Source organism: Physella acuta, unplaced genomic scaffold (assembly GCF_028476545.2).
Source record: "Physella acuta isolate Inbredline_101_S28 unplaced genomic scaffold, ASM2847654v3 ptg000335l, whole genome shotgun sequence".
NCBI lineage: Eukaryota > Metazoa > Mollusca > Gastropoda > Physidae > Physella > Physella acuta.
In genome coordinates, this window is record NW_026731854.1 from 819,655 (window position 1) to 830,457 (window position 10,803).

Genomic DNA, 10,803 nt, shown 5'->3' on the forward strand with positions numbered 1-10,803 from the left:
TTACCAATATTTGCCAACAATAATTTAATATTTATATCTCGACATGTGGTAGGTTGATTTTTCCTCAACGAACTAAAAAGGTAATACGTGACTATTTTTCAATTTTTTCTTTTCAAATGACCACTAATACCATCTCTGTAGGACTGAAGTGCTTCAATCATTGTAGTTGTCTATCGCTTTAATGCAATGATGTAACAAAATATTAATAATTTTAAAAAAATTGTGTATGTGTATAAAAATGAATAAAAATTTTATAGAGTTATACGTAAATGAAGAAAAATAAATTGGATATGTGATGTAGTTAGCTTAATAGAACAAGTTCTAAAACTAGTCTAACGCAAAATAATGTTTACTAATATTAATAATATAATAACTCCTAGGTCGGGTAATTAGTACCACTAACTTTTTACCCTCTATATCAATGTATGCTGTGACTTATAACAATTTGTGCCCACCAATTATATTTGTCGAGATACTAAATTTAAGTTATTGTATCAGTACGTTAGTACGCTTTTAATAAGATACGTGTGTTCCATTTAGCGTAGCAGATTTAAAAAGACAGACTTAAAACGTAACAGATAATGACAAAACGCAAAAACTGACACATGGCTTCTCTTTTACGATCGATTAAACTATTTTTGATCAGCACACATATTTTATCATCCAAAGTAATATCAATGTGTTCCCACGATTTTCTAGCGGTCAGGTTAACGGAACGATTGTGATACGAATTGTACACTGGTACGAATTGCCCACCTTATTTATCGAACCTAAACCTTCGGGCTTGTTATCGTTCACTCATTCTTAAGTCCAAATCTTTTTTAATGTGTCCATAACACTGAAATATGCTTCTAATATTTAACATTGAAACGGATCACATCAATACGTTTATTTTATCTTACCTGAAATGTGATTTGTCTCCACACGAATACAACACACACATCATACAAGCCACGTTTTCAGAGCACCAGATCAAGAAAGGAATTTTTAGGGCGAGTGAGTCGTTTGAGTAAACAACCGACACATACACCAGACGAGCAATGTTGCAGCACAAAAACATTATCAGAAACACTGAATACACTTTGTACAGTCTCACTTTCCAAATTTTATTTCCTTTATATCCTGCACATTTCTGACTTGCATTTGATGATACACGTTCTGTAGATGTGTCGTCACATATGTTCGCACAATCGGACGTGTTCTCAACAAGATTCCACATCCCAAATAGTTTCATAAAGACAAGCAATGGAGCAAGCGTAGTCCGTAGATCTGCTGTACCCGTAGGCTGTACACTGTCAGGTTTGATAGCATTACCTCGACACATCGTTGCCATTTCTAAAATAACTCGTGAACCACGTCTCACCGAAAAGGTTTAAAACGTTACAAATTTACAACCATTCAAATATGATGTAGTTGAACATTTGTATGTAATACGAAAAGAATGTTCACAATATAACTGCATACACATGTAACTGCGATTACCCAAAAAAATATTCTAGAAATTAAACCAACAGATTTGTAAAATCGAATCGTTTATTATTCTGTCATGAGCCTTTAAGTTACCTTAAATCTCATTACTTTTATTTGATTTCAAACTGTTCCTGCGTTTTTGTTTACTTATTAAACATCCCTAATGAGATTTTAGGACTTCACTCATTCAGCAACTAATGGAACAACTGATGCATCTCTAGCTCTGCAACAATGAACTTAATCCCCGTAGAGAGCACGCTATGTCTTTACATTGTAGCTAATGGGTTAATTACTCGATGTGTGCTCTGGTAGACCGAGTTTTACAATGTACAATAGTTATACGATAAAGGGTTAACATACACACCTTTGAATTATAAGTTATGTATATTGATATGTTGCCTGAGGTTATTATGCGTACCAGTTTAATTTATTAGAATTTTTTATAATTTCTTTTCTACTTTTCTAACATTTTTTATTCTTCACATTTCTATAAGGTTTCTACAACTTATTGCTAAATCTATACGTATTAACCTAATACATTATTAGTTTTTTAAAAATCAAAAGCCGTAGTCCTTGTCATGCTTAATGCATACATCAGTGTACAGATGGTGCAGCAAATTTCAACTTCACTTAGAGAAGAGAGCTTGTTAAAGATTATGATTGACCAATACAAAAATACTGATGTCATTTTGAAAAGAAAGAACAGAAAACCATACATACTTATATGGTAAAAATAATTTCAAAAATTAAAGGCAAACAACAAAACAAATTTATTAAAAAAAAACACTTGAATATTTGTGGATTGTGTTCTCTTTATTCAGCACATAAATTAATGAAACGAATAGAGGCAAAAAAGAAACATCGTATTATATGTCCATCAATAATCACATGATTTATCAATCTGCTAAAAACTGAACTGGAGAAGCAACATAAAATATGTGATGTAGGCTCCAGCGATCTGGTGAGTAAAAATGTACAACTGTTTAGGTGGGTGTTTCTACTTGATGTGTATATAGTCAAACCTTTTAATTAAACTATCATGAAGTAGTGTTATGAATTAGCTGTCGGACTTGTATAAGATACAATTAAAAGTTAGTAATAAAAATGTTAAATTTTTTGGCCGCACTTCGGGCTTTGACCGTAACATATAGGCCTATATGATTTATATTGGGGCCAAAAAATATTTTTGCGGGGCGGCCTTTTTTTTTCTAGTTCCGCCACCGCTCATCAGGTTTGCCGATTGAAAAGCGTTAAAATGCATTATGTTCCAGTTATAACTATAATGATACATTTATTTGTTATTTAATTTAGGTTCCGTCAATATTTTAATTTTTAATAAGATGCGCTTGACAGATTTTCTAAATCGAAAGCATAATGAATTTGAGCCATCAGAGAAAGATTATATTATAGGCTAAATCAAAATTAATTTGTTAAAAATATAACTACAATAAAACACAATCATTAATGTAGTGGTTTTTAGCCTTACATATTTAAAATAAATTTTTGCAAACATTTTGGACTAAAAATTTAAATTTGATTTTTTTATCTTTGTGTTTAGACAAGTTATAATCAATGTTTTCAAAGATTCGAATATCAGTAGATGCCATTTAAGACGAAATATCATGTCTTTTTTCATCGGAGGATGTTTTTTCCATATCATGACTTTCCTTCATTTACCATTAACAATTATTAGCTATGTAGCTATGTGTAATGTTTTAGGATCGGTTAGTTAATACTACTTAAACACGAGCGAGTCATTTTGTTAAGAAATACATATTAGCTTTGCAATTAGTTTTGTTTTAAGCAAGTATATCTAGGGCCTATATGAGGAAATCAACAGCTTGTATGTGGAATAATATTTTCACATTTAAACATGTATTGAATTATATTAAACAACATTCAATGCACATTTAAAAAAGAAAAGTGACAACAAAATGAATATATTTAAAGCATACTTTATTTTAACATCAAGTGGCAAAGTGAGTCATTTAACTTAAAACCCTGGAGCAAATGAGGTTAAAAGATAGGCTACATTTAAGTGGTACTTCGTCCCTGTTCATCAGAAGTTAAAATGTACCAGAACGGCAACTGCATCAGAAGACTTAACATATCGACTGTATCAGAAATTGTACTGTATAGACAGATGACTGTTAGACTGCAAACTGTACCAGCAAGAGAAAGTACGTCAGATAAGCTCCAACTATCTGTGGACGAGACATCTTTCAACTGTAGAAAAACGCTAGAAGTCAAAATTCCATTGGATTTAATACGTCAGTTATCAAAGTTTATATAACGTTTAAATCTTAAATACAAATATATCTTAATGCATGCGACCTTAAATCTAATTTAAGCCCAAAGTTTGCGTTATCACGCAGAATTAACATAAATATTTCTGTGCTTTATTTGAGAAACACGCTCGAAATTAAACAAAAACAAAGCACTTCTTTGGATACAGATATACTCGAATGTTTTATCTTACAACAAAGATAAACATAACCCAACAGTGTCTTTGAGATAACATAATGAAAGCCTTCTGTCTTCTGAAGAGGGAGAACTCACCGTGACTAGAGCTTGTTTAGTTATGACAAATATTCCAAGAACTGAGGCGCCAATCGTCGTGTCGGTCAACTTGGAGATAAACAGCTGCAGCTAGAATGCGAAAAAAATAAACAGCTGCAGCTAGAATAATACACTTAAACCTTAGTATTTAAAATATGTGTATGACATGCTGCAGGAGAAAAAAAAGTGGATCAGTATCGTACTAGTCTATCATTGTTTTAGATCCGTTATTAGTTGCTGTATAATTTTTGTACCAACCTGTACGGCTTGGGGTGTACCAATCTCTTCTGTTTCCCTGATTAGATGGAGTTTTGTTAAAGGAGAATGTGCCTAGAATATAAACAAAATATGCTCATGTGTGTAGCAACTTAATATAAATTCAAAACGAAAAAAGCTGATTGTTTTACCTATCATGAGTTATCTTATGTCGAAGTATTTAGCAGCAAATGGAATCATAAAAAAAACAACTAAAATGACCTGAGGTTAAACTTATCATGAGTTACTTTATCAAAAATTACGTTATAGTGAAGAATAGAATAGTTGATAGGTCACGGTATCGTCATTTCCCTAACTATAAGCTCCCTTATCATAAGTTACCTTATTATAAGTTACCTTATCATGTTACCTTATTATACGTTACGTTAAAGTTACCTTATCATAAGTTAAATTATCATAAGTTACATTATCAAGTTGCTTTATCATGTTACCTTCTCATAAATTACCCTATCGTATATTATCTTATCATAAATCACCTTATAATAAATTACCTTATCATGTAGCCTGGAACAGCTGATGGACATAATGCAGCCAACACTCAGGTTAAAGACCAGCCACAGTACATTGAGCACAAGCGTGATCAGGGGCACGGTGTACTTGATGAGGTAGTAGAGCGTCAGGCAACTCTCGCCTATGGTCACCACGTAGGCCAGGGCCAGGTAAATGTTGAGGAACTTGTTGTAGCTGGAGAAGACGTCACACAGCTTCATGTGGCAGACACGGATCATCTTCAGGTTGGTGGGGATTTTACCGTTGGTTTGTTTGATCTTTTGATACAGACATTTAAAAATAAGGGGATTTTACCGTTGGCTTCTTTGATCTTTTCATACAGACATAGAAAAAACGGTTGGCTTATTTGATCTTTAATATAGAAAGAAAAACCAATGTGATTTTACTGTTGGCTTGTTATTTTTTTTTATTTTATAAGGACATAGAAAAAAAACCGAGGGATTTACGTTTGGCCTGTTTGATCTTTTCATACAGACATTTAAAAAACAGAGGGATTTGATAACTTAATACAAAAATTCAAATACATATGAATCTTAACAGTGGCTAGTGAAATATTTTATCTTGAATGCTTATACATCATTTACGTGAGACCTATTATTACTTCACCCATGAGCATTTGTGTTAAGGTACACAAAAATACAGACGTATTAATTGTTAAATTTATTTCACGTTCAGTCACTGACAACTAACACCTGACCAGCACAATCACGTGATAATCTCACCTGAAGATCCAGTGAAGATGACACGCCACCAAACGTGCTTGAGATGTAACTGTTGATGTAGACGACGAAGATGAGTGACGCGATTTGAACCGCGAGGTTCCAGGCATGCAGTACCACGGCCATCATGATATACACTGGATCTAATGGGAAGGGGGAGGTTACCGGCTGCTGGAATGGGGAGATGTTAATGTTAATCCACATCTGTTGTGTAACATTGCCATTTTGCTGGTAATATGTAGGGCCTACAGACAACAATACGTTAAAGTACACGTTTAACCCAGTTCTGTATTTGTTTCAATTACATTACAAATTACAAACAGGTTTGATTAAACTAGTGTTGTATCGTTTGTTTAAGATTAATATGTGTATAGCCTTGAATGATACCTTAATCGCGTTATCGTGTAGCAACAGAGCTGACGTCACTCCGCAGACGTTGACCAGCAGAAGGATCGTGCACAGTGCAGACATCAACGTCATCAGCACACGACACGTCTCGGGTTTCAGAGCAAGTTCCTGGGTCTCTGGGTCATTAAACAAATCCCTCCATTGTTTGTAGAACTCTCTGCGGAAGGAGATAGAAAGTTGGGTTCAATGTAATATACACAGATCTTAATACAAGTTTCTTTGTGTACAGTGGCGTAGCGAGGTCGGGTGTCACCCGGTGCGGCACTTAATGGTGTCACCCCCCCAGAGGCGTAGCGACCCTTCCCGGGGACAAACGTTCAAACTTTCGATTTGCACCCCCCCTCAAGTTTTCGATTTGCCCCCCCCCCCCTCAAAATTTCGATTTGCACCCCCCTCAAGTTTTTCTCTATATATTTTGCTATTTTTTGCCTTGGTGTCACCCCCCTAAATGGTGTCACCCGGTGACAGTTAATAATAGAACAGGTGAAGTGTTATTTTATTTCTACAAGGTTAATCTACAGTTAATAATAGAACGTGTGAAGTGTTATTTTATTTCTACAAGGTTAATTTACAGTTAATAATAGAACATGTGAAGTGTTATTTTATTTCTACAAGGTTAATCTACAGTTAATAATAGAACAGGTGAAGTGTTATTTTATTTCCACAAGGTTAATCTGCAGTTAATAATAGAACATGTGAAGTGTTATTTTATTTCTACAAAGTTAATCTACAGTTAATAATGTTAAACTGCAGTTAATAATAGAACAGGTGAAGTGTTATTTTATTTCTACAAGGTTAATCTACAATTAATAATAGAACAGGCGAAGTGTTATTTTACATAGTGAAAAGAAAAAAACTCTTACCTTAATTAATTGGCCCTTACTGCCGCAAGCATAGAACAGACACGTGACACAGGCAACGTTATGCAGGTACCAGACGAGAAATGCGAACTGCAATGCCATGATTTCTCGTTTCTGGACAATGGCATAAATCAGCCGGACACAATTGGCCAGCAGTAGCAAAAACACGGCGATGACGTAGACAACATTCACCAGAAACAGACATCGTCTTTTGCTGACGTGTCGACGCTTAGCCCTCCAGCTCTTTGGGACTACCTGATCAGCTACTGCAACATTTACTAGTTTACCGTCTTCGTGTAAGCCCGCATCACATTCCTCCACATCAAAATACAACCCAAGACATTTCATGATGGTAATAAGCACAGACAGTGACTTTCTTATATCAGAAACATCTTTAGCTGACATCGTGTATGATACTTTACCTGACATCGTTGATACTTAATGTTATACTGTTATCAGTAACAGTCATAAAACGCTAATATGTAACAGGCTACTTATCAAACTTATTTGGACCAGGCGTAACATTGCACTCTAGCCCTTTGTTGAATCAAAGACTAATTAGAGATCAACATACTAAAAAAACATGTCGAACATTTTAAGACACCAAATAATTACGTGAAAATATTGGACCTACATCCACCAAACTGATGTTCCTAAACTACACATTAATACGTGTTACATGAAGATCAACTAATGACAGGTGACATTTAAATCCATATCAAACAGGTATTTTACGGTAAAAACTGTTTCAACCTGGAAAGGGATCGTACATTTTAAATTTGCTTAATAATTTACATTATTTTAGAAGCTGGTGCGTGTCAAACAAATCTAATGGACTCTCCCTTTATGACTCAACAAATCGATCAATCTCTGAAAAATTGCCAAAAATCACACTAAATGTTGGCTCGTTAGTAGCTTGATGTTACATCCATTAGCGTCGTAACCATGACAACATTTTATTGTGTGCATATCACCGTTTGGTTAGCTCTCACATACCCTACATCCAATCACTCATCCGTTTGTTGTTAAACATGTTATAAAGTTCACCACTTCTGCTAACATAATGAAACTCTCCTATCAATATATTATACAAATTTTACATTCAGAAAACTTTATTTTTAAAAATCTTGATCCGGATTTTTTAAAGCAGATAATAATAGAAATATAATACGTTTTCGAATACAATTGAAAAACAATTTTACATTTTAAAAATGTGTTTATTTTAATATTTTGCTGCACAATCTGAGAGTACTATCTTCAAACAGTGGATAGTTGAGTAAATTAATGGTAATTCTATAATTAGGCCTTTGTGCTAACAAATATACCTATGATGTTCAATGTAAATATTACTATTCGGCGGTGTAGAAACCTATATATACTTCCACCAATTATGCAAGAAATTTTGAAATTCAAATTTTATACTGCGTCATTAACAGAAAATACGTCAAGAAGGCGCCAACAATCTGTTGTGAAAAAATAAAAATAAACAATAAGAATAATTTAAATCATTAATGTATATTATTACATCACAAAACAATAAATTACACGTTTTTATATTAATGTGTAAAAAAAAATTAGAAGCGAAGATGCAGTTTAATTAACTAACCTAATGGCTTTACGTGTAGTTCATTAAATTTTAAGTCGACAGTCAAGTAGATAGAAAAATCTCTTTTATTTAACATCTTAATTTCTCTACTACTATTAGTGATTTTTTTTAGTAATGTTTGAATTGGATTTTAATGACTAATCTAATGTCCCACTAGATTAAATAAATATAAATTCTTGCAATGTCATCGGAGACGCACGTATCTTAAAATTCTAGCGTTCAAACTGAACGAACATTGAGTTGCAAGTCTTGCCGTAAAACCACAAACAAGCAACAAAAAAAAACAGAAAAAACAAAAAACTACAGACATTGTAAATAAAAGAGTATAAAAATATGGAGCAACAGTGACAAGGACTGTATTATTAGTAGGCTACTTGAATTCATTTAAGATAAATAGAAAAGACCAGTGCCATCTTAATACTTACGGTGGCTGTGATCAACCACTGACCCCATCAAACTCACCGAAAGCAAAGCCTCCTTAGTTACCACAAACATTCCAAGTACAGTCGCTCCAATTTTTGTGTCCGTCAGTTTTGACAAAAAGAGTTGCAACTGGAAATTACACAAACATATCTAAATCATTCTTGACACTGTAATGAATGAACTAAATAACCGTTGCAAGCAATAGTCTACATACAAACAAAACCTTAAGCTTAAGCGTCACCTGTATAACTTGGCAGCAGTTTTGTATTTCAGCTCCCTGAATTTTGTACAGTTTCTCTAGAGGGGCATGTGCCTGGGAGTTTTAATAGCATTTATATCTGACGTATATCAATGTATACTCGTATATATATATATATATATATATATATATATATATATATATATATATATATATATATAATTGTTTATATATCTATCTATCTATCTCTCCCTCTCTCTCTCTCTCTCTCTCTCTCTCTCTCTAGATATATATATATATATATATATATATATATATATATATATATATATATATATATATATATAAATAATTATTTATTTATTTATTTATTTATACACAGCTTACAAAATACGAATACTTGCCATATTTATTATTATTATTATTATTATTATTATTATTATTATTATTATTATTATTATTGTTATTATTATTATTATTATTATTATTATTATTATTATTATTATTATTATTATTATTATTATTGCTATTATTACTATTATTATTATTGCTTTTTCTACAATGTATAAACATGATCATATCGTAAAGCGCTAATCATTTTTACCGATTCATGAAGCCTGGTTAAACTGATTGACAAGACAGCAACGATGATGAGATTAAACACTAGCCACGCTGTGTTCATAAGAATCGTCAGCCACGGTGCCTTGTAAAAGATCAGGCAGTACAGAGCGAAGCAGGTTTCTGCGATGGCCACGGCGTACATTAAGGCCAGGTACATGTCGAGGAACTTGTTGTAGCTCTCCCAGGCGTCGCAGAGCTTCAGATGACACAGGCGGATCTCTTTTAAGGTCTCTGGGATCTTCCCATTGGAACGGACTATCTAGTACAAATAAAAGAATGTCTGTTAACCAGATAGCAAGGCTCAAGATTATCACATAGTGATACTCTCTTTAGAGCACCGGAATTTAAACTATATATATATATATATATATATATATATATATATATATATATATATATATATATATATATATATATATATATATATATATATATATATATACATATATATATATATAATTCTCTTCTTGGAGACGTTAGAAAACAAGCTGTAAGCGCGCCTTGCAGTCCCCTCTCTTCCACTCTAGGCATAGACATGGTCTGGTGAGCTGTGGTTCACGCTAAATGTTTACAATCGTAGAGCCGGGTTAGTGACAGCTATTAGGCGCAGATAATTTAGTTTGAAATAATTTTAAACTTAATGGAGGTAACTAAGAGGAGACTGCTTTCAGGGGGGGTGGGTAGGGGTTGGGGGGGGTTATCGTTTTTAACGAGCTACTGTTTTAAAGCAAATATTTTCAGTGGCAGCATTGGTACTGTCGAATTCACAAATTATGAATTACTGAAAAGTAGAAAATAAAACAACTAAATAGCGGCGTAGATAAGCCGCGGGTCGGCTCGTATATATATATATATATATGTAATACATCATATATACCATCCAGCATCTGTCGCATTCCGGAAATCGTCCATTTGGGAATCCGTCGTAGACACACACACACACACTCACATACACACATATAAACCGCTAGGTAGTGTGCCCGGCCTTCCTTGCTTCCCTTATCGGAGTAGCAATATTGTCTTCGTTTTTAAAGCTGAAAGAATGTGGACTTTTTTTTCAAAGAAATCTCAGAATTTAATTTGTTTCCATTTACTCACTTAAATCGCTCAAATACTATTTGATAATACAACATTCAGAAAAAAATATATATA